At 43.9% G+C, this 25,442-nt stretch overlaps 1 long non-coding RNA gene across 1 annotated transcript; it reads left to right on the forward strand.

Moving 5' to 3' along the window:
* Positions 1-4,381: 4,381 nt before the first annotated feature.
* LOC146437628 (uncharacterized) lies at positions 4,382-5,531 on the forward strand. The gene is made up of 3 exons (XR_014851947.1): positions 4,382-4,662; positions 4,776-5,034; positions 5,356-5,531. It is a non-coding gene; the product is annotated as an uncharacterized LOC146437628 (long non-coding RNA).
* Positions 5,532-25,442: the final 19,911 nt, after the last annotated feature.

Consider the following 25,442-nt stretch of genomic DNA (forward strand, 5'->3'; position numbering starts at 1 on the left):
AAGGAAGCAGGTGAAGAGAAGGCTTTCTTCCAGTACCCCCCTCCGCAAGCAGCCTTCCCCGGCTGAAGTGAGCCCTTCGCGGCTATCTCGCCCTAAAGCGCGTTTTAGCTCCGGACAAGCTCTGCTGCTCTCCGGCTGTGTGCAGAAAGCGAGCAAACCAGCTGCTAAGCACACTGCAGCAGGGTTCCTACAGAACTCCTTCCAATTTCACCAGAAATGCTGCTTTTAAGCCACGATGTGCTCAGAATGCTTGTTTCTGCTTCAGCAAGCTCCTGGCAGCATTTGCACTGAGGGGCATAAGGTGCAGCTAAAAGGAACGAGGAGCTTGCCACGACTTCAGATAAGCATATCTGCAGGAGATATAGCAGTCCCAGAAGGAAGCAGGTGAAGAGAAGGCTTTCTTCCAGTACCCCCCTCCGCAAGCAGCCTTCCCCGGCTGAAGTGAGCCCTTCGCGGCTTTCTCGCCCTAAAGCGCGTTTTAGCTCCGGACAAGCTCTGCTGCTCTCCGGCTGTGTGCAGAAAGCGAGCAAACCAGCTGCTGAGCACACTGCAGCAGTGTTCGTGTCAGAACTCGTTCAAATTACACCAGAATGCTGCTTTTCAGCCACAATGTGCTCACAATGCTTCTTTCTGCTTCAGCAAGCTCCTGGCAGCTTTTGCACTGAGGGGCATAAGGTGCAGCTAAAAGGAACGAAAAGGAGCTTGCCACGACTTCAGATATGCATATCTGCACGAGATAGAGCTGTCCCAGTAAGAAGCCGGTGAAGAGAAGGCTTTCTTCCAATACCCCCCTCCGCAAGCAGCCTTCCGCGGCTGAAGTGAGCCCTTCGCGGCTTTCTCGCCCTAAAGCGCGTTTTAGCTCCGGACAAGCTCTGCTGCTCTCCGGCTGTGTGCAGAAAGCGAGCAAACCAGCTGCTGAGCACACTGCAGCAGTGTTCGTGTCAGAACTCGTTCAAATTACACCAGAATGCTGCTTTTCAGCCACAATGTGCTCACAATGCTTCTTTCTGCTTCAGCAAGCTCCTGGCAGCTTTTGCACTGAGGGGCATAAGGTGCAGCTAAAAGGAACGAAAAGGAGCTTGCCACGACTTCAGATATGCATATCTGCAGGAGATATAGCAGTCCCAGAAGGAAGCAGGTGAAGAGAAGGCTTTCTTCCAGTACCCCCCTCCGCAAGCAGCCTTCCCCGGCTGAAGTGAGCCCTTCGCGGCTTTCTCGCCCTAAAGCGCGTTTTAGCTCCGGAGAAGCTCTGCTGCTCTCCGGCTGTGCGCAGAAAGCGAGCAAACCAGCGGCTCAGCACACTGCAGCAGGGTTCCTACAGAACTCGTTCCAATTTCACCAGAAATGCTGCTTTTAAGCCACAATGTGCTCAGAATGCTTGTTTCTGCTTCAGCAAGCTCCTGGCAGCATTTGCACTGAGGGGCATAAGGTGCAGCTAAAAGGAACGAAAAGGAGCTTGCCACGACTTCAGATAAGCATATCTGCAGGAGATATAGCAGTCCCAGAAGGAAGCAGGTGAAGAGAAGGCTTTCTTCCAGTACCCCCCTCCGCAAGCAGCGTTCCCCGGCTGAAGTGAGCCCTTCGCGGCTATCTCGCCCTAAAGCGCGCTTTAGCTCCGGAGAAGCTCTGCTGCTCTCCGGCTGTGGCAGAAAGCGAGCAAACCAGCGGCTAAGCACACTGCAGCAGGGTTCCTACAGAACTCCTTCCAATTTCACCAGAAATGCTGCTTTTAAGCCCCGATGTGCAAAGAATGCTTGTTTCTGCTTCAGCAAGCTCCTGGCAGCATTTGCACTGGGGGCATAAGGTGCAGCTAAAAGGAACGAAAAGGAGCTTGCCACGACTTCAGATAAGCATATCTGCAGGAGATATAGCAGTCCCAGAAGGAAGCAGGTGAAGAGAAGGCTTTCTTCCAGTACCCCCCTCCGCAAGCAGCGTTCCCCGGCTGAAGTGAGCCCTTCGCGGCTATCTCGCCCTAAAGCGCGCTTTAGCTCCGGAGAAGCTCTGCTGCTCTCCGGCTGTGCGCAGAAAGCGAGCAAACCAGCGGCTAAGCACACTGCAGCAGGGTTCGTGTCAGAACTCGTTCAAATTTCACCAGAATGCTGCTTTTCAGCCACAATGTGCTCACAATGCTTGTTTCTGCTTCAGCAAGCTCCTGGCAGCGTTTGCACTGAGGGGCATAAGGTGCAGCTAAAAGGAACGAAAAGGAGCTTGCCACGACTTCAGATATGCATATCTGCACGAGATATACCTGTCCCAGAAGGAAGCAGGTGAAGAGAAGGCTTTCTTCCAATACCCCCCTCCGCAAGCAGCCTTCCCCGGCTGAAGAGAGCCCTTCGCGGCTTTCTCGCCCTAAAGCGCGTTTTAGCTCCGGACAAGCTCTGCTGCTCTCCGGCTGTGCGCAGAAAGCGAGCAAACCAGCGGCTGAGCACACTGCAGCAGGATTCGTGTCAGAACTCGTTCAAATTACACCAGAATGCTGCTTTTCAGCCACAATGTGCTCACAATGCTTCTTTCTGCTTCAGCAAGCTCCTGGCAGCTTTTGCACTGAGGGGCATAAGGTGCAGCTAAAAGGAACGAAAAGGAGCTTGCCACGACTTCAGATATGCATATCTGCACGAGATATACTTGTCCCAGAAGGAAGCAGGTGAAGAGAAGGCTTTCTTCCAATACCCCCCTCCGCAAGCAGCCTTCCCCGGCTGAAGTGAGCCCTTCGCGGCTTTCTCGCCCTAAAGCGCGTTTTAGCTCCGGACAAGCTCTGCTGCTCTCCGGCTGTGCGCAGAAAGCGAGCAAACCAGCTGCTGAGCACACTGCAGCAGGGTTCGTGTCAGAACTCGTTCAAATTACACCAGAATGCTGCTTTTCAGCCACAATGTGCTCACAATGCTTCTTTCTGCTTCAGCAAGCTCCTGGCAGCTTTTGCACTGAGGGGCATAAGGTGCAGCTAAAAGGAACGAAAAGGAGCTTGCCACGACTTCAGATATGCATATCTGCACGAGATATACTTGTCCCAGAAGGAAGCAGGTGAAGAGAAGGCTTTCTTCCAATACCCCCCTCCGCAAGCAGCCTTCCCCGGCTGAAGTGAGCCCTTCGCGGCTTTCTCGCCCTAAAGCGCGTTTTAGCTCCGGACAAGCTCTGCTGCTCTCCGGCTGTGCGCAGAAAGCGAGCAAACCAGCGGCTGAGCACACTGCAGCAGTGTTCGTGTCAGAACTCGTTCAAATTACACCAGAATGCTGCTTTTCAGCCACAATGTGCTCACAATGCTTCTTTCTGCTTCAGCAAGCTCCTGGCAGCGTTTGCACTGAGGGGCATAAGGTGCAGCTAAAAGGAACGAAAAGGAGCTTGCCACGACTTCAGATATGCATATCTGCAGGAGATATACTTGTCCCAGAAGGAAGCAGGTGAAGAGAAGGCTTTCTTCCAATACCCCCCTCCGCACGCAGCCTTCCCCGGCTGAAGTGAGCCCTTCGCGGCTTTCTCGCCCTAAAGCGTGCTTTAGCTCCGGACGAGCTCTGCTGCTCTGTTTGGAGAACACCAAATTGCCTGCTGTTGCCCATGAAGCTGCAGTCCCTGCAGGGCTCATGCCTGCTCCCAGCTCTGGGCTCCTGAGCACAGGAAGGAGGTGTTGGGGCTGTGGGAGGGAGTGTAGAGTAGGCCATGGAGATGCTGCAAGGGCTGGAGTCCCTCTGCTCTGAGGAGAAGCTGAGAGAGTTGGGGGTGCTCAGGCTGCAGAGGAGAAGGCCCCAGGGAGTCCTCACTGTGGCCGTGCAGGACCTGGAGGGGCCCAGAGGAAACATAGGGACAGAGTGTTCAGCAGGGCGTGAGGCGAGAGCAGAAGGGGGGTGTGGTTAGTACAGGTTTTTCCCACGGGAACTCTTCTTGTGTTTTGTAAATAAAGATAAAGTTTGGGTGTTGTTGGAGCAGTGTCCCAGAGCTTGGACAGTGCAGGCCTGGCCAATCAGGCCTGGGGGAAGGCTTCTGACTGACCAATCTGGGTGACTTTTGAGAACTCTATATATGTGATGAAATCAAAACAATAAAGGTCATTCCTTCTTGCCACTGAAAACTGGTGCTTTCATTACTCTGTTAGCTGCTCAACAGCAACAGGGGGGATTGCTGGGAAATGAAGGAGCTCGGTTAGGGTCTGAGCCGAACAAGAATTTTTTTTTCCCCAAAGAGGGTGGGTGCTGAGACACTGACACAGGCTGTGCAGAGAGCCTGGGGATGCCCCAGCCCTGGAAACATCCATGGCCAGGCTAGATGTGGTCCTGAGCATCCCGGTCTGGTGGGAGGTTGCTCAGGTAGGAGTGAGACCATCTTAAGGGTCCTGTCAAAGCCAAACCATTTGAGGAATTGGACATTCCATGATCCTGAGCTCCCAGCGCCGAGTGGCCCTGGAACTCCTGTGACATCCCAGCTCCCAGAATTGTGATGTCACAGCCCATGTTGCAGGTGCAGCCTCCAGCACCTGTTGTTGAGCACAACACAACCACTGACCCTGTAGCCAGCTAGGAGACCACCCTGCACCCTGCACCCTGCACCCTGCACCCTGCACCCTGCACCTTACTCAGCTGCTCCCAAATATTGCCATCAGTCCTGAGATCATCCTGCTGCCTGGATCTCACCCCCAACCCCAGCAGGATGTGCACTCCTGTCCCAGTGGAGGTACAGTGCCATTCCATGGGGCTGGGCACCCCCCGACTGCCCGGGCGGGCTGGGGCCCTGTGGGGGTGGTGTGGGACAGGGACCCCACTGTGAGCTTGTGCTACCTGATGCAGCCTGCCAGCGATGTTGAGGAGGACATGGAAGTGGACACGGTGCGTGAGGAGGACGAGATGATGGAGGTGGATGTGGAGGATGTGGAAGAAGCGATGGACGTGGATGTGGAGGATTTTGAGGAAGACATGGAGGTGCAAGAAGATGTGGAGGAGATGGAGGTGGATGTGACAGAGGAGGAAGAGGATATGGAGGTGGATGAGGAGGATGAGGAGGAGCCCATGGTCCTGGGATGAGGATGGAGCCCCAGCAGCAGGACAGGCAGGTGCTCCCCATGCCCTGCTCACAGGCACAGCGGGTCCCTTGCCGCCAGGCTGGGGCTGGGCTGGGTGGCCCTGCTCAGGGACACAGCGCCCCGGGGCATCCCTGCATTCTGGTGGCACAAGCACCACCCCCGGCCTGCCCTGCGCTTGCTTTGGGCCACACCAGCCCTGTGCCAGTGCCTGAGGCATGGCTCCCTGCCCCAGCCAGGCTCAGGGCCGGCAGCAGAGTGCCTCCGGGCCAGTGTGTGCCGGCCTGGGGGCACAGGGAACAGCCCTCAGGGCCGGGCTGGAGTGACCCTGCTGCTTCCTTTTCTTCCAGGACTGATGGAGATGATGGCACACCATCCTGTACATATGTTCTATTTGTTGTTGTTCTCATCTTTTGTAAATATGTTTTTTAGATAGAACGTTCTCCTGTAAATACGTTCTATAGATTGTTGCTGTTGTTACAGAGATTCTTCTATTGTAAATATATTCTGCAGCTTGTTGTTGTTGCTGCTCTTCTGTAAATAAATTGTCATTCATTTTCCACACCCCAGCTTTCTTTGCCATTCCTTTGGGCACAGCACCACACGCAGTGTGGAGGTTTGGGGTCGCTCCAGGTTCCTGGGGCTGGAGGTGTCTGGGGCTGCTGGCACGGCCACCCCAGGGCTGGGGGTCCCTGCGCATGGGGAGCCTCCACTGACAGAGGTCCCACTGTCCCTGCGATGTCTCTGGACACACTTGATATCTGTAGAGGCAAATCCCAGCACAGCCATGGCATGGGGTCCAGGGCAAGGGGACACCTGCGATCTGCTGCTGACCGATCTCATCACACTCCACAAGTGTAGTGGTTTTGCTTATCCCAGAATCTCATCAAGTATCTTTAACATCTAAGAAAAATTTATACCCCTCTAAAGCTTTTGCAGTTGGGCTGCAGAAATTTCTGAGGGGTGGTTAGTGGCACAAAGATGGCTTCTGTGTGTTTTGAGGTAACGTTCTGGAAGTTTTTCACTAAGTCCAGCAGCACCAATCTCTGATGGCTCTGAAAGTGATGGACATGCTGCTGGTCAAATATGGGCCAATTAGAGGTGCTAGTTACGTGTTTTTGAAAACATATTTAAGAAAAAATGAAAACAAAGCAGTCACACACTTCTTTGTAGTTAGAGTAGGAGGTGAAAATATATGAAGGGAGAACAACATGGAGACACTAAGGTCAGTGAAGAGTGTTGGGGGTGGAGGTGCTCCAGGCACCAGAGCTGAAAACCCTCTGCTAGTCGTGGTGAAGACCATGAGGGGAGCAGGAGGTCCCCCTGCAGCCCATGGAGTCCACAGGGGCGCAGAGATCCACCCTCAGTCTGTAGGGAGCTGCCCGTTCCAGAAGAGCAGGTGGATGCCGGGAAGAGGGTGTGATCCAGTGGGAGTCTCATTGAAAGAGTTAAAGCTGCAAAAGCCTTGCAAGGGAGAGAAAGGCCTTTTCCTTGCTCCTGGGATGGAAGCAGTGTGGCCTCGGCTCAGGAGAGTCTGCACTCTATGGACAAGAAGACTCATGTTGCAGCAGATTTTGGGAGAGATGCTGTTTGTGAGATTGGACCCATGCCAAAGAAGTTCCCAGAAGACTATCTCTTGTGGGAGGATGACGATCGGCAAGAGGAAGCAAGCAGCAGTCTCAGTGTGAGATATAATTTTATTTCACCAAACGAGAAACTTATATACTGTTACAGATGTTACTAATTATAGTTACACACATATCTGCAGTCTGTTTTCACATCTACAGGTTTTTCCCCCTCATTCTTTGTTAATCACAAATTCACTCCCAGCATACTTCTCACGGTACTCTCAAAGCATACAGGCACAGCTGCATCCCCCCGGCACCTTCCCACGAAGCGCTCTCAGGGAAGCAAACTACTGCAGCCTGTTAGGATTTTTACTGAGGCCTGAGCATGCTGAGGCTTTGTTCAGGCCTGCTCAAGTAACACAAGTTTTGCTGGAAAACTGCGTTTTCCAGCAGCTAAGTAGAGAACCCCTGTCCCTGATGGACTGACCAGATAAAACCCCCTTACTCTCCCCCTGCCTGTGCTGTTGGTGGGGAAAGGGTGAAGGGGGAGTGAGCATAGAGACTGCTTCTTAAGAGGGAGGGGGTGAGAGCAGAGAAACTGTCTGGAGAGAGAGAGATAAGTAGAGATAAAGAGTATTTGTAGTAGAAGAGCTGTGGTGATGAATAGATTTATGGATCTGCTCTATGGACCAAAAAAATATCCCACACCCTGCCCCCCTACCCGAGCTGTTGGTTGGAAGGAGGGAGGGGGGTGAATAGAAAATGGGTTCATAAGGGGGAGGGGGGTGAGTGAACAAAAGGGTGTATAAAAAGCTTATTTTTACCTCTCATTTATCCTCTAACTCTGTTAGGTAATTAAATCACTTTGCAACTTCAAGTTTGAAGCCTGCTTGCCCTTTTCTTCCGTGCATCCTCCTACCAGTGTCCTATCTCATTTAACTCATGAAATTAGTGTGTGTTTAACAGTTTTTTTCTTTCCCCTCTCTTACATGTCTGTAGCAGGAGAGAGCAGGGGTGCCTGGCATTTAGTCAGGGTCAAACCCTGACAGTAGCAGATTACGTACCCTACCTGTTGTTGTTTCCAAGGAAAGAGAGGGAATTCAGAGAAAATAAGCCGAAGTATTTCAGTTCCTAGCACTTGGTGATGAGAATGGACTCACTTTTTTCCTTTTAGCTGTCATGCTCTCCAGTGTCCTGATCCACAGGCAGAACCAAGGCTATGGAATACTGAAGCATTAATTACTGGCAAACAAACAAATCTGGAGCAAAAGGCATATGCATTTGTTTCTGGAAGAGGAAGAGGCAGGAAAAGAGGCAGAGAATTTAAATTTTCTATAAAATAAATGTTCTTCACTTGGATGCTTTTCCTTTGTCTTGTACCCTCCACAACAGGTTTCTCTTCAGGCAAGTGAACACAAAAATGCTGTCAAACCAAGATACTCTGCTCAAATTAATGATAACTTCTCTAGCCCCTGTAGTTTCAGCAGCTTTTCTCCACAGCACTCAAATAGAGACTTTAGCAGAAACCTCTGCACTCCCAGCTCATCTACAAGAATGTAGATTTAAATTTATATTTTTTAAAGGTCAACAATTATACTTAAGAACTTTCTGGATGCTTCCCAGTGATGCAGACCTAATTTATGTAGTTCAAAAAAAATCAGAAGTCACAATAACCTACCAAAGCAATCTTATGAAAAAAGAAACATTCTCCTCCTGCTCTTTGTAATACCTAGCCATAATAAGATCAGCTTCAATCTAATTACTTCAAATACTCTGTTAGATCAGTACACACAACTGATCTGTAACCTTTCCAGTTTTGTGCAACTTCACCTTGAGGTAAGTTCCTAAATTCTTATGCTTAAAATATGACTAGTGAAAAGAAATCGAGATACTGATGCCCTAAAAGATAGGCTGGCAATAAAACCCCATAGACAGGTGTCTATAGAGCAGGTGTTTCTTTATTGCAGTGCTGTAGGTGAGGGAGATTTCTCTACCTAACTCACCCACCTTTGTCAAATGCTGTGGTTTATTTACACGGTAAATTAAGCTCAGTGTTACTATGTCACTATAACATCATCATATACATGCTGGAACTAATTTACATAACATGATCTCATGGTTATAAGTAGTTCTGCACTGTGCTTGCGCCTCCCCAATTTGGTGGTCGTGGGGATCTCCCTGATGGCTTCCAGGATCTTTCTCACATCTGAACTTTTCACCTTTGTCTTTGGAGCATGCACAGTTATGGTGTTCCTTGGTCTCTGTGATTCTAACTGGTTTAAATTTTGTATTCTGTGGCTAATTGGCTTTACATTTGCCAATTTCTAATTAGTGCTATACTTGTCCACCTTTGAAACTATCTACCTGGTGAGGTTTTTGTCTATGCTGCATTAAGCAACTAGGTAACCATATAATAGACATTACATTGTATAGAAAATTATAACTGAAGTTATAATGGTATAGAAAGTCATGATTCAGGTTATATAGGTATTAAAGCTATGATTCAGGTTATACTGATATAGAAAAGTTATAATTCAGGTTATATTGATATCTTATAACTAAAGCTATATAAGCACCTTGTAACTCTGACCCAAGTTACATAGGCATCAAAACCATAACTTATCTTAGGAAAGTCATCAACAACATTAGATTCAGGATGCAGTCAGCTGGCTTAGGTATTTGGAAGAGCAGCTATATGGATTTATATTTTGTGCACTGAAATATTAAATCAAAAGATCAGGGGCTTGAAAACTTACAATCTACTCCCCAAAAGAATAACCACACAGCTGAATTTAATTTCAAAGTACCAAAAAAAGGTCATAATCTAAAGCTATGCAAATGGAAAACATGGAGAGGCAGGTGAGGTTTTCTACATTCCTCAAAAATCTAAAAATCCTGACAGTCACACAGTAGTGGCTAGATCCTTTTCAGGTAAAGTCTGATTTACAGGATTGTGCTATAGCCCTCAATAGTACAGTAGCAACTTCTCTTTTGGAGCAAAGCCTGCTTTCTATTGCCAAAGAAATGAGATGTTGAAGACAATTGTGCTCAAACTTTGCTGATCAAAAATTGAAATCTTCACTAGAAAACTGGACATTTTTTTTAAACAAGTGCAAATTAGTATTTGCCAAGTACTGGAAAGGAAAAGCAATTGAACATCAAATGAGAACAGAGATGAGTAACGGGATAAATTAACCCAAACTAAACATGGTATTGTAAAATATAAAATAACAAACAGTTCTCCAGAGTAGGGCAAACAGTCTAAACAGATAAGCCAGAAAGATCAGAGGAGAAGAGATATTCCCAAATTAGAAAAAGGGAGAAGAGCACCAGATGTTGCCTAAACTTATCCTAGACATTTTTATCAGTGACGGCTTGAATTTCTGTCTTCTGATTTCCTCGTGTCTCAGTCTCTAAGAAGCATTCCTCTGTCTCTGCTTCCACAGTAGCACAGATGAAAAGAAAATGTCCGCCTGAATGCAGGACCACTTACAAACTCAGGGACCACTTCAACAAACAAGCACACAGATGTTTTTGCTACTTTTATGGAATAGCTCTTAAGGACCTGAGCATGCACTTTGAAGTACCTTTAAAACATTTCATCTTTCCAGCTGTGACACCCAAAGAAGAGAAGTATAACAACTGCAGTGATCCATGTTATGTGTATAATAATAATTGGTCTGTAACAATATACACCAAGTATTTTAACTGGTAATAAACCAACATATATTTACAAAATATAGTTGGGAAAGTGTGGCTAGCACAGGTCTTTCCCATGAGAATTTTCTCCTGTGTTTTATAAACAAAGATAAAGTTTGGATGTTATTAAAAACAGTGTCTCGAGATTTGGACAGTTCAGGCCTGGCCAATCAGGCCTAGGGGGAGGTTTCTGACTGACCAATCTGGGTGACCTCTGAAAAATCTATATAAGTTGGAATCAAAATAATAAAGCTCTCTTTTCTTGCCACACTGAGAATCCAGGTCTTTTTCTCTGCTAGTGGCTCAACAGTGACAGGAAAGTTTCAAACTTTAAGTAAAAAAAGTAACAAATCTCTGGCAATGAACAACAAATGGCAAATTCTCTTTCCTGATGTAGCTGCCTGTTGCAGTAATTTCACAAAAGGGAAGCTGTAATTTGAGTATGTTTAATTGTAATTGCTATTCCTATTTGAATTTTAACTGAAATAGGAGACCGAGGTGTAAACTGACCCCAAGAAAATATAAGAGTTAAATATTATTCAAGTCTCTCAAGTGGCATTGGAACTACGGGTGAAGTTAAGGTGTCACTCAAGAAGCAAGGATTATACTAACGAAACAAACATTATTTCACCTGATGAACATTCAATGCTTTTTCTTCCATAAGCTACTTCAGGAAAGAACAGGTTCCTGAGATCCTCAAAGATAATTCAGGACAACACACTTTTCTTCTGTAACAGAATTGACAGGAAAAGCATTTTAATTTCGCTAATGATTGTAGAAGACCTTGTCTGCCTCCTTGAACTGTGAAATCTTAACAAGATAGTGTTAGCAGAAAAGAGGTATCATGTCATCTACAACCTTGCAAGACTTTGAGCTCTACTTGTACTCCTTCCTCTTCTTACACCACCTACAGGCCACTTACACCATCTTCAGGAACAGAAGGAGCCACACATTTAATCAGAAATGTAAATCTTGCTTCCCCTTGTAATAAATGTGTTGCACTTTGTGGTTTTTTTCCCCTCTAAGGAGCAAAGTCACTCTGCCTAAAAGGTTCCCAGTTCTCAGCACTGCTCTCTTGTATTTCCAAAATCTCACAACATGCAACTGCAGCTTTTGTGAACCCGGGACTTGTTTTCATCACCCAGCCAAGGAAAAGGAGTAGCTATCAAAGCATTCTCTTGTTTGGAGCAATCCTTCCCTCACATTCTCAGCAAGATTTCATGGGGAAATATTCCAAGGAAGTTCTCTGAGCTACAAGTATCTTTCACATGAACTCATATTTACTACATAGAAAAGATTGTTTGGGGACCATACAGGAAAGATTCCTGGTAACAGAACATAGTTATGATCCAGCTAGGACTTCATGCTTTTTATCTGTGAAGTGTAATACTGAGACAGAATTATGTCTCTTTTTAACCATATAAATCAATTTACATTAAAGCCTTATTCCATGGATTGAATGTCAGATGAAGAAAATATCCCTGGATATTCCAGAGAGCAACAAATTCTGCAATCACGTGTTTGCCAGATTCTGTCTGCAGTCTCAACTCTAACAAATAAGCTGATTTACTTGTACAGGAACTAGGAGAAAATATGTACTTGTTTCTCCAGTCAATGGCATTTTTCAGTAAATAACAATTAAAAGACCCAAATGTTGTTATGAAGTAAGGAAGAAGAATCAAGTCAAACTTCACTAGGAAAGTGGTTACTGTCAGCACAAGAGAGGGCTGGTGAAAACCCATAAATCAGTAAACAGGGCTTGGTTAATAATTTAAGCTCAGTCAGCCGCTCTGCTGGAGTTTGAGGCAGAGGTGTATCCTGAGTCCTGCAGGCCCTGATGGTTCAGTTTATTGCGTGAGAATCATCACCTCTTAGGGTGGATGCACAACACTCCTGCAATGTTATAGCACCAAGGCTGCTGATTTGAGAAGCACTGAAACAGAGAAGAAAAAATCCAACTTTCACCTTATGACCAAATATATGCCATCAGCCTCTGACTGTGGTGTGGAGACATACGAAAGTAGTGCTTTGAAAAACCTTATTACAGTTTATTCTTTACCTCTTTCATCTGTCTTTTCACCCTTCCTCCCACTTCCTCTGAAATGAACAGTTTGACAACTGTTTTAATAAACACCTGTTTGAGGCAGACGATCTGTACTTTCCATTAGAAGTTAATCTGTTCAGCACAAGCAGAGAACCTGTAGGTCGTGTACAAATCTAAGCCATGACTTTTCTTACTCATCCACACAGCTGAAACTCTGATTCTCATTTTGATTACCACATCCCTCTCCTTGGCCTTGGCAAATGCAATCTTGTCTGTTTTATTTCATTCAAAATACCACTGCAAAGATGATTTCTCTTGTATCGCATTTTTTTTTTTTGACCAGGCTATCTCTCTGCCTGGAGTTTTCAACTACAAACTCAACCCTTTTTGATTGCTCAGGTTTCTCAGTTCTTTTCCTGCCTCACCTTCTTGTGCCTCACTGAGATGCTCCACTCTGATCACACTGTCATGAAAGCTTGTATGCCTAACTGGTTTATTTCCAGACTGGTGATTCCCTAAAGACAGTTGCAACATATCGACTATACTGTCTCATTACCTTTCTCCAGTTTTCCCTTGATGCTCTAAAGAAAACTTTGACAACAGTCAGATAGTGAGTGTGCTGAAAATACTGCCTGGCATATGGTCAGCATTATCCCACTGCTTCTTCATGTTTCCACCTCTTTTAAGTTTCTCACAATTGCAGCCTCTTTGGAGCAGTGACCTTTTTGTTCTGTATTTGTACAGCATCAAACACTCCACTCCACAGCGAACTCTCCGCCCGTGGCTAAGGATCAGATACAAAACATAAATATAAACAATAATGAAATTCCACAGGTTCACAGTTTCTTTGAGAAAATACTTCAGGGCAGAGCCTGACGAAATGCCAGTAAAGCTCGAGTCATATTTGTTATGGAGGACTACACTTATGTAAATTTTGCTGGCACACTTTTTCATTTCTAAAGGAAACTGTAATACTTCTAGATGGCATTTCTGGCAAAACGTTATTTAAAAATATATTTTGTCACAAATAAAAAATATTTTAGAGCTAAAAAAGTTAAGAAAAAGCATTTTTGCAGGGCTGTTGGCACAGCTGTAAGCAAGAACCTCACAAATTACTGCACTCTACACTCCACAGCTAAGTTTTACTGTGAAGGCAACTAAGGTACAGGGAAACTCAGCATTATAAATGTTGCTATGTTATTGAGCCACCGAGAGACATGGAATTCCTAATATTTATTTATATATCAAAAGGCCAAGCTTTTCAAATCTGTGCGCACAGATGACAACTGCATCTCTTACTTGAGCCTCATCACACAAAACTGACCTAAATTATGGATATGTGCTGTGGATATTAGATTCACAGCATAAAAGTACTAAAATTAGGGGTGAACAACAACAAAAAACAGAACTAGAAATGCTGAAGTTTTATTTCCTTGCTCTGTGTGTGTGTAAGAATTTGTTGCTGAGTTTTGTTACTCTGGCCCTCCAAGAATCAAGCAAATATTCCCACCAGAACAGGAGCCTTTAATTTAGTTTAGTTTATTTAGTTCCATTTCCTCTACTTTGCTCAGAAATACATTCTATGAAAAACCACAAACAAACAAACTAAAAAAAACCCCAAAACTTACAAAAACTGTACATAAATATTAGGCATATTTAGCAGAATGAAATGCAACCGAACTACCCTTGGACTTCCCAAGTGAGTCTGTAATAACGGATGACAGATGCATTCCCAGTATGCCACGAGCACTATGTGTTAGTCTAGCTCACCTTGGTGAGCTGCTTTGTGAGCATATGAGAATACTCATTGCTTCATCCATAATTTAAAATCAATGACTCTATATCAAGGCAATGATTTAGTAAAATGTATTTTTCCATTAGCTGCTGGTAATTGGAAGCTGACCATGCACTCTGCTGACTCAAGCAACAGCTGTCACAGCAACTTTAATTTAAAAAAAAAGCTAGAAAATTCTCTCAGTCAGACCTCTTTTTCAAACAGACTGGAAGAAATGCTTCCTTTTAAAAAAAAGAATAAAACACTGCCCTCCTTTGGATCAGATATCGATGCTCTCCCATTCAGAATACAGCAGGAAAATCCTTTCTGGAGGAGTCAAGTCTGGTATTGCATTTTTTAGCTGATACCCATGGGTCCATCTTTGGAATTTAGCCAAAAGAATAATGATTTAAAATCTTATCTGAAAGATACCACCCTAAAACCCCAAATGCCTCATGCCACGCTTCCCATGGACCCAGAGAGGGGAATATTTATTAAATTTAACACTATGCAGCTGTCCTTCAAACCTGCCTCAATCTAAATGACAAAGGACACACTTCCAGACACTTATTTAGGGACATCACAAAATGGCTTGGCAATGTCTTCCCTACCTTCATTAGAAAGGATAATCTGCATACAAAGCAATGAATTTTAGAAAATTCTCAGCTAATCAAACAAAGTAATTGTCGAGATCTGGGGTCCATACACATGCAAAGCATATAACACATGAATAATTAGCACTAATGGATGTTAAACTCATCACTGAAGCCTGGCTGTTGATTCACAGCACTGCTGGAGTGTGGAACTACTGCTCCACTGGGAACTAATACAAGGGAAGGGACTGAGGTGTATTGGGAAGGACAAAGATGAAGAGGACCCTCTGCGAAAAGATTATTAAGGAAAAAATGTCTCCTTTTCCCTTTTTAAGGCAAATACATCCTCTTACAGTTTGGTCTGACTAATGAGAAAAGTACTATAAAGAGTCACATCCTGAGAGGATGCTTAGACAGGTTTGTTTGTTTGCTTCCTAACCACAATTTTCTTCAGAATTTGTCCAAGGGAAAACCAGCTGTGTATCTTAGGATCCGGCTCTTCATACACTAGATGAGGAGAACTAATAAATCCTTTTTTTTTTTACAGGGAATCCATGGAGCTTAGGAAAGCTCTTCATCCATTAATTTCTTGTACATGCAGACATCTTCACTTTCTGTCTGACGCTGCTCCACCAGAACACCTTTAAAGTTACTGCATTTCATTCCCAAAGGACAAAACCCAAGACAACTATAATGTACATCTTAGCTTTCCATTATGAAGGTATCATTTCCTATTAAGTTGTTCAGCGTAATCTTCCTAAAAATAAGGCCAGATTTTCCACCCGTCCCTCTCCCCAGAGCAGGTACTTGGCTCGTGCCTTATATTTATGATCAAAGCCTAGGAAGCTGTGAACCACAGCACAGAGATGCGAGAAGAGCTTTCACGTCCTCCTCATGTTATACAGAAATTTCAGCTGAGGCACAGACAGAGGAAGGCTTCTTACTCCTCCTTCACCTGCTCCCTTATTTGGCACAGCCAGATAATTGCATCTTTAGACTTGCAACTTCCGAGCGAAACTTGTTGACTTTTGGTGACTTTTTTTGGTTGCAGACATTCACATAGAATATGTCCTGTTACTGTTGCACAAGCCTTGCAGCTGGTTCTCATTACATGAGGTATCATTACAACTTTTGCAATTTTATCCTGGACTGTGTCCAAATAAAGGTGTATTTCCTTCTGTATCTTCAACTGATAGACTTTCATAACATCTTAGCTTTGATGCCCTATAAAAAAAATTTTGTTTGGTCCCAAGGAGATATTAGAAGCATTAATGTTCATGGCTAAAGAGCACAAAAGCTAATAAAACAATCCAAATATTTATTATTTTTTCAGGTTGAACAATTTACAGAGTAGCATTTTTGAAATTTGGAGTTTGGCATTACTGTCACAATTTCATTCTTTCCTTCTTGAATAGATATCTTTTCCCCTTCCACTTCAGCTTCCTCAAATCAAAACTGAAAACCTTCTCTTCAGGATGATGCAATTCCCACACAGGAAATTTGGCAAGCAAAGCCACTCAAACACAAACATAAGAGATAATATCTTGTAACCACTTCCACAGTCTCAGAAAAATAAAAAATATTAAACATCTGAAAAAAACCACCTTGCCTTGATAAAACATTTTTAAGTGAAACATGGGAACAGAGTAAGTGCTCCACCATTTAAATGCTGTGACTCACAGATTTAGATTTAAAGTAACAGAATTTTTCCTTAATACATTCAGATACTTCAGGTTTCTGTTCAACTTCTGCCAGGGTTCACAGGTATCATTCTTTTAAACTTTCATTCTTTACCACAAGTTATGCATTTTAAAAACAAAAACCATGAAGATGCTCACATAATTTCAGATTTTTTTTTTAAAGGAAACCAACTATTTAAAGTATAATACTATTTTACTATAATAAAACTAAGACCTATGCACAATTCTACTAAAGTCACTGGGAAATAGCCCATTTTATGAGGAAAAAAAAATGTCCAAAGATCCCTTCCTTCTCCAGAAATTTGTTTTATCATCCATGAAAACATCTCTCTCTCTCAACTGAGATTTCCCTGCTATTGTGTTGTTATAAGTACTATGGATCAAGAAGTCCATTAAAAGCATTAGTCACCTTAAATAATTCATCTCTTCAGACCAGCTCTAACCACAGATGCCATCAGCAGCAACCCTTCAGGAGACTTTTACTAAAGAAAAGCCAGCATAGCTGCAGCTCTAATAGACAACATCCAAGAATATAAGAAACAAATGACTGAGCAAGTGTGTCACATGATTGTATTCCAGGGCAGATTCCTCTAGAAACCAGATATGTGAAAACAGGAAAGTTGAGATCTTCAAATGGGGCATCTGCATGCAAGCAACAATATTATTTATAAAAGTGTGGGGCTTTGAAAAAATATGCATGCACTGACTTTATCATTCTCCTTGTCAGCCTTTTAGCCTCTGACTGCTGACTGACATGCCTTATTCTGCAAAGTGCTCTATGTGAGGGGCAGCAGCCTGTTTATGTGCTTTGGTTACTGTTTCAGCAAAGAAAATGACAAATGCCATATTTGTTTCAGCTAATAAGTCACCAAGGGCTTGGAATTCTGCCTGGTATTCTGGACCCAGTCCTCTTCACCAGTCGCACATTACAGGGCTATGAACAAGCCAAAATGCCCTGCAGAGAAAACCTCCCTTGGTAGACACAAAGTACCTAAGACCAGCACATGCAGTTCCACATGATCCTTCCTTTCAAAGCCTGCAGCAACAGCAGCCAGCCCTGAGCTCATCAAGCCCAGGGTAGGCAGGATTTGGGCCATGAAGAGATCACATCTGATTTTGCAAAAAAGGTTTGAAATGGCAAAATACTCTATGCATCTCTCCTATTTTGCCCCGTGATAAGTGGTAAGGTTCAGAGAGAAGATGCAGAAGAGCTGGAGGGCTGACACCCTGTTGGACTGCGTACCAATATCTGCCATGATGCTGCAACTCAGGGCTTGTGAAAGGCAATTTACTCTGCTCCTGCAAGCAGCTCTAATCTGAGGCCAGCACTGAAATCTGTACTCAAATTACAACTGCTTAAGAACACAAACTAGAGATCTCAGCACTTGAACTGTTGTGCAGAAAGCTTCTGTGGCTGAATTGAGATCCACCCATTTTTGCAATCCTCTGACAAAGTAAAATCTATGAGTATTAAATCCATTTAATTGTTTATTATTCAACAAGCTTTCTTTGGATTAAGCCTCTCCCATCCATTTAACAATGACAATTTTAATGACTACACATTTCAAAACTGAAATGTTTCGCATTTACCTGCACTATGGAACAGAAGAAACAAAGAGGTCAGCTGGCTACAGACTTGGAGGGGCCTAGGGACACCCAAGAAGAAGGAAAAGTTCCTGTGTTCTGATGTGTCACTTCACAAGAATGCTAGTGGTCAGATACAGTGTCAAAAGCAGAAGGAACACACACCCTGGGACAGGGTATCCACTGCCAAATGCTCTACATCTCTGTATTCCAAAGACATGGAGGAAATATTTAGTATGACTATAGAATGATGAAAGAAAAAACTGTTCCATCATTTTCTACACTGGTACCCTCTAGTGAACTAACCAATAATTTCTTAGTGTCTTTAATGAACACTGTGAAATATTATCAGAGAAGTAGAAATTACTTGAGGCCTGTTTCTGAATTACTGCCATCTCTAGAATCATAGATCAATGGACTGAAGCAGAAAGGGCTTTCATTACAAGAGACGAGCAGATTGATCATTCCAAAGCCCAGGGAAGACTCCTGCTCTGCTGCACAGTGCACATGTGCTGAGGCACCTAGTTAAGAATGATGATGTATCAGATGAAAGAGAAAGGCACAGGAAATGGAAAAGCACATACTAGTGAAATATATGTGGGCTCACCCATTGCCCTGACACTGTCTGGTTTTACAGGAATCATAACAGAATTAAACTTTAAGGAGTATTTGAAGAAGTCTGAAGCCCTAGATTTTTTTTTTCCATTTAGCAGGAAGATGTTCCCCAAGTCTAGAAAGACACACAACAGGAAATCTGAGGGTAGAATGTGCAAGTGTGAAGGAAAGTGGGTCTATTTTAAGACATACCTACCAGATGCTATGAACAAGTCACTCATTTTGAGAAAGCAGATCCAAATTAAAAAAAAAAAATTACTCATGCAGAAAAGAAAAATATGTATGCATTCATAAAAATCAAATGTAGTGAATCAGGGGATATGAGTACAAGTGGGAAGTTGTAGATGGTTTCCAGGTGGTGATTTTGGATGCAGCTTCAGAAGCAGTGTTGCAGTGCATGCCTGCAAGTTCTAGTGCTCAAGAGACCAGCTGCATGGGGCTGTGACAGCCTGGACTGTTTAGGTCATGGAGACCTGTGGAAACCAACCATGAGCCCCTGCGGTTGAAGAAATTATTTCTAGAGACTTCTCCTTTGTTCCCTCTTGAGTTGTGTATCATTGGTTCATTTGAATTGCGGCCCTGTCCCTCTTCCCTCTGACTGTCCCGGTTGGTCTGCGCACCAAACCACTCCCCTTTTCCTTCCCCATATAACCCTTTGTCACTGGCTGTTCGGGCCCCGCAGCCTCCGGACTTTCAGTCCTCCGCGTGTCTCCGTCTCTCCGTCCCTTCTCGCCGTCCCTGGACCCTCACCTGAAGACTCTCAAATAAATCCCTGGAAGCCTGCAGACTGCGTGTCGTACATTCTTCTGCCCCACCTCGTTTCCTGCTCGCCTCCGTCCCCCAGGGACTCCGCAGACCGGTAAGTGAGCCTCTCTACCAGGGCACACCCGGCAGATGCGGCGGCGTGGCGGCTCGCCCTTTCTGTGTGGCTTCGGGGCGTGCCGCCTGAACTCGAAAGCGAGAAGCCACAAAGCAGTATTTGCAAATAATGATGGTCATCTGCATAACAGGAGCATGTCAAAAGTCTTTCTCAAAATTTAGAAGACTGTCTTGGCCACAATATGGCTTGTTAGTACCTTAAACTGGTAAGGGGTGAGTGACAAAGGAAGCAGAGGAAGAAAATACACACCTAGGAGACTTACTGACAAGTATAAACACACCTCAGCTTACAGGTTAAACCTGTGCATGACCCATTTAATACATTTCTGTCACCACCTTAGTAAACTGTTGTTTTGCAATCAGGTTACTGTCCCACAGCATCAGTCATCCTAGCATTGAATATCCTGTGAATTCACTAGTATGACTAATGCTTTATTATCATGCAATAAATACATGCCACAGTTGCCTTCTGTCAAAGTTCATTAAAACAGAAATGCATTGGCAGCTGCCATTTCCTAACAAGGCAGACAGTTTTAAAATGCTGTGGTTTATATACAGTGGGAAACTGATACACTGGATACATTTTATAATGTTTTGTGTAAGAAAAATAATTTCAAATACTACTCTTTGCTCAGAGCTTATTATCTTACTTGAAAAAAAAATCAAAAGGAGTATTTTTAGGTTTGTTTTTTAATGTGTTGAATAAAAGGAGAAAAATACATTTCCTAAGAATGCAAACATCATTTCCTTAGTTCAGAATCATTTAGTGGCTTGCTTTTTACACTGCATTGCTTACAGCATACACAACTGCAAAACTTGTGTTCACATTAGACTCTTGATAAACCACTGTACAACAAAAGCAGAAGAACACATTAGGACTGCACAGTGCAACCTGCTGGACGATCACCCATTACACCTGCATTGCAACAAGAATCTTACCTACCTACAGTGCTCTGACTCTGTCCTAGTGCTCTCTGACAGCAACTGCAACCTTATTTTACTTGACTGTTTTTCTTACTTAAGAAAATCCACAAACTCTCTTATTGATACACAGAAAGTATCAGAGCAACAGCAGGCATATCTACGGGATTACACACCTTTGGAATAGGGAGTCAGTGAGGTTTTGCCAGTGAGGTTTTGCTGCAGGCAGCAAAAATGTCTCTCAAACGACTAAACTCTTCCCTCTTTGAAATAGTCACTGAAAATTGTTTCCAAAAAAGCAGTGCAGCTGTGGACTCACAGAGACAAGAAATTAGCACTGTAATAGGAAACAAGGGAAGCAGGTGAAGAGGGCTGTTGAATGTTTTGATGCTGTAGCTCAGTTTGTAGGTGCAAGGCTGAATTCTAAAAAAAAAAGTGGTATTGAAGTCTGCCGCAACCACGCTGCTATAAGCACTGTCACACTGTTGCTATAAATAGGAGTCAAAGCACACGCTGTGGTTTAGCTAAAATACTCCATAGATCCATAGTTAACTCAGAGCCAACTTCCTTTTCAGGTCACTATTAAATCACTTTAATTAGAAAACAGTTACGCAGTACTTACAGTAATAAAAATGTGAACCTTCTACCAGGCAGGTTTAGTTACGGTGTTTTAAATCTAGGGATGTACACCCTCCTGCAACTGTGGCCTTGTGTCAGGGTTTTACCCTGTCTAAACACCAGGCACCTCAACTCTCTCTTGCTGCAAGAAAAAAACTGCAAAAATACACACTGGTCTCATGAGTCAAATGAGATAGGACACTGGTAGGAGGATGCACGGAAGAAAAAAGGGCAGACAGGCTCCAAACTTAAAGTTGCAAAAAGTGATTTAATTACCTAACAGAGTTGGAGGATAAATGCAAGGCAAAAATAAACTTTTCATACACTATTTTGTTCACTCCCCCCCTCCTTCTTACGAACCCATTTTATTCACCCCTTTCCTCTTTTTTAACCAACAAGCTCAGGTAGGGGGCAGGGTGTGGGGTATTTTCTCAGTCCATAGAGCAGGTCCATAAATCTATTCATCACCACAACTCTTCTACTACAAATACTCTTTATCTCTACTTATCTCTGTCTCTCTCCAGACAGTTTTTTTCTGCTCTCACCTCCACCCTCTTAAGAAGCAGTCTCTCCGCTCACTCCCCCTCCCTCTTTCCAAACCAACAACACAGACAGGGGGCAGGGTGAGAGGGGTTCTCTGGTCAGTCCATCAGGGAGAGGGGTTCTCTACCTAGCCATGGGGTCCCTCCCACAAGAGGTAGTCCTCTGGGAACTTCTTTGGCGTGGGTCCAATATCACGAGCAACATCCTGCCTGAGTTCTGCTGCAACATGGGTCTCCTTGTCCATAGAGCGCAGACTCTCCTGAGCCGAGGCCAAGCTGCTTCCATCCCAGGAGCAAGGAAAAGGCCTTTCTCTCCCTTGCAAGGCCTTTGCAGCTTTAACTCTTCGATGAGACTCCCACTGGTTCACAGTCTTTTCCAGGCATCCACCTGCTCCTCTGGCATGGGCTGTGGGTGGATTTCTGCACCCCTGTGGACTCCATGGACTGCAGGGGGACCTCCTGCTCCCCCATGGCCTTCACCACGGCTAACAGAGGGTTTTCAGCTCCGGTGCCTGGAGCACCTCCTCCCCCACCTTCTCCACTCACCTTGGCATCTCCATGCTGTTCTCCCTTCACATATTTTTACCTCCTCCTCCTCCTCCTCCTCTAACTACAAAGAAGTCTGTGCCTACCTTGTTTTGAATTCTTCTTAAATATGTTTTCACAGAGGCATAACTAGCACCTCCAATTTGCCCAGCCTTGGTCGGCAGCATGTCCATCACGTTCAGAGCCATCAGAGATTGGCTCTGCTGGACTTGATGTAAAAACTTCCAGAACTTTCACTCAGGACACACAGGAGCCATCTTTGTGCCACTCCCCACCCCTCAGACACCTCCCCAGACCTACCACAACAGCTTCTGAGGGGTCTAAATTTTTCCCAGATGTCAAAAAATACTTTATTGATGTTTTGGGCCAATCAAAACCACCACACCTTGGCACAGACCAACACCAAAATCCTGAGCTTCATTTCAATACCAAGCCTGAAGACATTCTTGGACATTTATCTACTGCTTTCATGGCCATCATATCCAGTCAGTGATCTGCTGATGTACTTGTTATCAACACTTATCAAGACTTGGCCAGCATGTGGCTACATGAACTGATGTTATTGATAAAAAGTCAAACAAAAAAGCTCAGGAGCAGCTGTAGAAGATGCTGTCCCCATACTTTCCCTACTCTCAAACTCCTCTGACAGTTCCTAACACCTATATAAAAAGGCAGCCAGACAACTGCTCAGCACTCCACGACCTCTGTTCAACTTTGTAAGGAAGCCCTCAGAAAGATGAATTGGTATTTTATAATCAAATTAACTTTTACATTAATGTCCATTACTGCAGTGAAAATAACTCACTCATGGAAATAACTAAACTCTCTATGCTCTGACAGTTAATTCCACCATATAGCTTTCTTTTAAGCTTTTTTCTTCCTCTGTCTCTTACTGTTCCTTTATGTTCCCCCTTTTAAAGGAAACACAGTGACAGCAAGAAATGTGTACTTCTACTTTACATTAACATGACATCTTCCATCCAAAGACCTTTTTCCACTAGTAAAATATCAGGCTACCATCAAAGAAAATGTTTCTCACCATAGCCCTCACAGAAACAAGCAAGTCACATATTTAATTCTACAGTGTCTTTAAAGTTATAGAACACAAGTGTATGTTTAAATATGAAGAATACTTGGGGCAAGAAAGAAACAAGATCACACTGTAGATCTTTACTTTTGAGCTTTGGAGTCTTGACTGTAAGGCAGGACAAAAAACTCCTCAGGTAACCTGGTCTTTGGCACCATATGGAGTGGAATGCACTTGGCACAAATAGAAGAGCTTGACTCCCTCTATAAATTGCAAGGATTTGTTTATCTCAGGAGACAGCCCCACTCCTCCCTGAATCATATTCTCCTTCACCCGGAGGAGTCTTGCTTACTGACTCTTATTAAAATACAGCTTTTACTCTGCAACGCTTCTGCTAATGGCTTTGATCTAGACATGAATAACAACTGCACAACATCCATATTCACTTGGCTGCTGTGACAGACTGTCTAAAACCAGCTAATAATTTACATGGAAATTGTATCTACCAGAGGGTACCTGCACAGCCAGTATAATAGAACAATATTGATACAGGCTAAAGTTAATTAAACCAATCAGAGTGGGGCTTCACAGTTCAGACAAGATACAGCCCCTAGGTTCCACAAGCATGCAATTTAAAATGTTCAGAGGTAGCAGATTAACATATGATTGCATATGTTTTTAGAAACTGACCTTCTAAACTAAATTGCTGAAATTCTTCTACTGTACATAACATGTCTGAGAACAATAAAAGGCATAATAAAGACAAAAGACCAAAATGTTTTCTAGCTTTATCATCATCATGAGAGCTTTGAAGCATGCTGCTGCATCACTGAAACAAGAAAAGAAGCCCAACTGATCTAGAACACCCCTGTGATACTCAAGGATCTGGAATGAAACCAGCAAGTCTCTTTACAAAGTATTCAAGAATCATAGAATATGCTGATTTGAAAGGGACCTATCAAGATAATCTAGTCCAACCCCTGGCCCTGGGCAGGAGAACCCAAAGGCCAATAAGACAAATTTTGAGTTGGTTCTGATCAGTATGAAACAAAAACTGAGTAACTCAACACAGTTCTGAAAATACAAGATGTGCTTGGTTTTCAATAATGTCTGAAAGCACCCCACAATAATTTCAGTGACACCAACGGAAAAACTTTAATAAAGCAATTAAAAAAACAGAAGAAAAAACCTAAAAAGTAGCATTACATTTATAATTTCCATAAGCTACACCAATTCCAGTGCTGGGTGTCATTAGAGTGGTGAATGGTACCACATCCACTTGGTGGCCATTTGCTAGTGGTGTTCCCCAGGGCTCAGTACTGGGCCCAGTGCAGTTTAATATCTTCGTTGATCTGGATGAGGGGATCGAGTGCAGCTTCAGTAAACTAGTGGATGACACCAACTTGGGTGGGAATGTTGATCTGCTGGAGGGCAGGAAGGCTCTGCAGAAGGATCTGGACAGGCTGGATTGATGGGCCGAGGCAAATGGTGCGAGGTTCAATGAGGCCAAGTGCTGAGTCCTGGTTTTGGGCTGCAACAACCCCAGAAAGCAACACAGGCTGGAGGCAGAGTGGCTGGAAAGTTGCCCTGTGGAAATACAAAATTAAAAAACTAAAATACAGGTAGATTCTGAACATGCACTGCCCTGAAAATGAAGTGATTCCACTATTCACTATTCTGTCCTCGATCAAGGCCACAGCCATTTTATATTTTCAATCTAATTGCAAGAAAACATTCTGTTCCAGGAGTACAAAAGAAAGCTATTCTTAAACAACTACATAGTTTGAGGTGAATTTCTAATTTGTATGTTCAAACTATGTCCAGCGTTTTTTAAGAAGCAAAACAAGATGACTACAGTGGAGTTTTCTTTGAGCTTGATGTCCTTCCTCCTGTCTTCTACCACAGAACATCGGACACTCACATAACTTCACATGTTCACATTACCTGATTGGTTTTGATGCAGCTGTTTCATGTAAATAAAATCACATTGCTAAGTATTTGAAGACTGTATTTTAAATTTGCTGCTCCCAAGTCTGCCTGTAGCATTTTCTTGGACTGTAAGCAACATTTTTTGAACACTAAGTTACTTTTGCTCTTTTCTCTAACAAAAACCTCTTCAAGAAAACCCCATATGCAACCCTAGAAAATAAAGAACAATGATAACAAAAAGCCAGCCAGGATGGATTCAATTCTGTTACAGAAAGGGCCTGTAACAGCAGTGTTTGTTCAGCACTTGTCTGACGGAGCAGTGAGAAGTCAGAAACCTTCCAGCGGAATGATTTCCGGAAAAGAGCTCAAAGTTCAGAGAAGACGACACGGAGCAAGAC

This window comes from Lichenostomus cassidix, chromosome 4 (genome assembly GCF_008360975.1).
Source record: "Lichenostomus cassidix isolate B80296 chromosome 4, HeHo_3.0, whole genome shotgun sequence".
Taxonomy (NCBI): Eukaryota; Metazoa; Chordata; class Aves; order Passeriformes; family Meliphagidae; genus Lichenostomus; species Lichenostomus cassidix.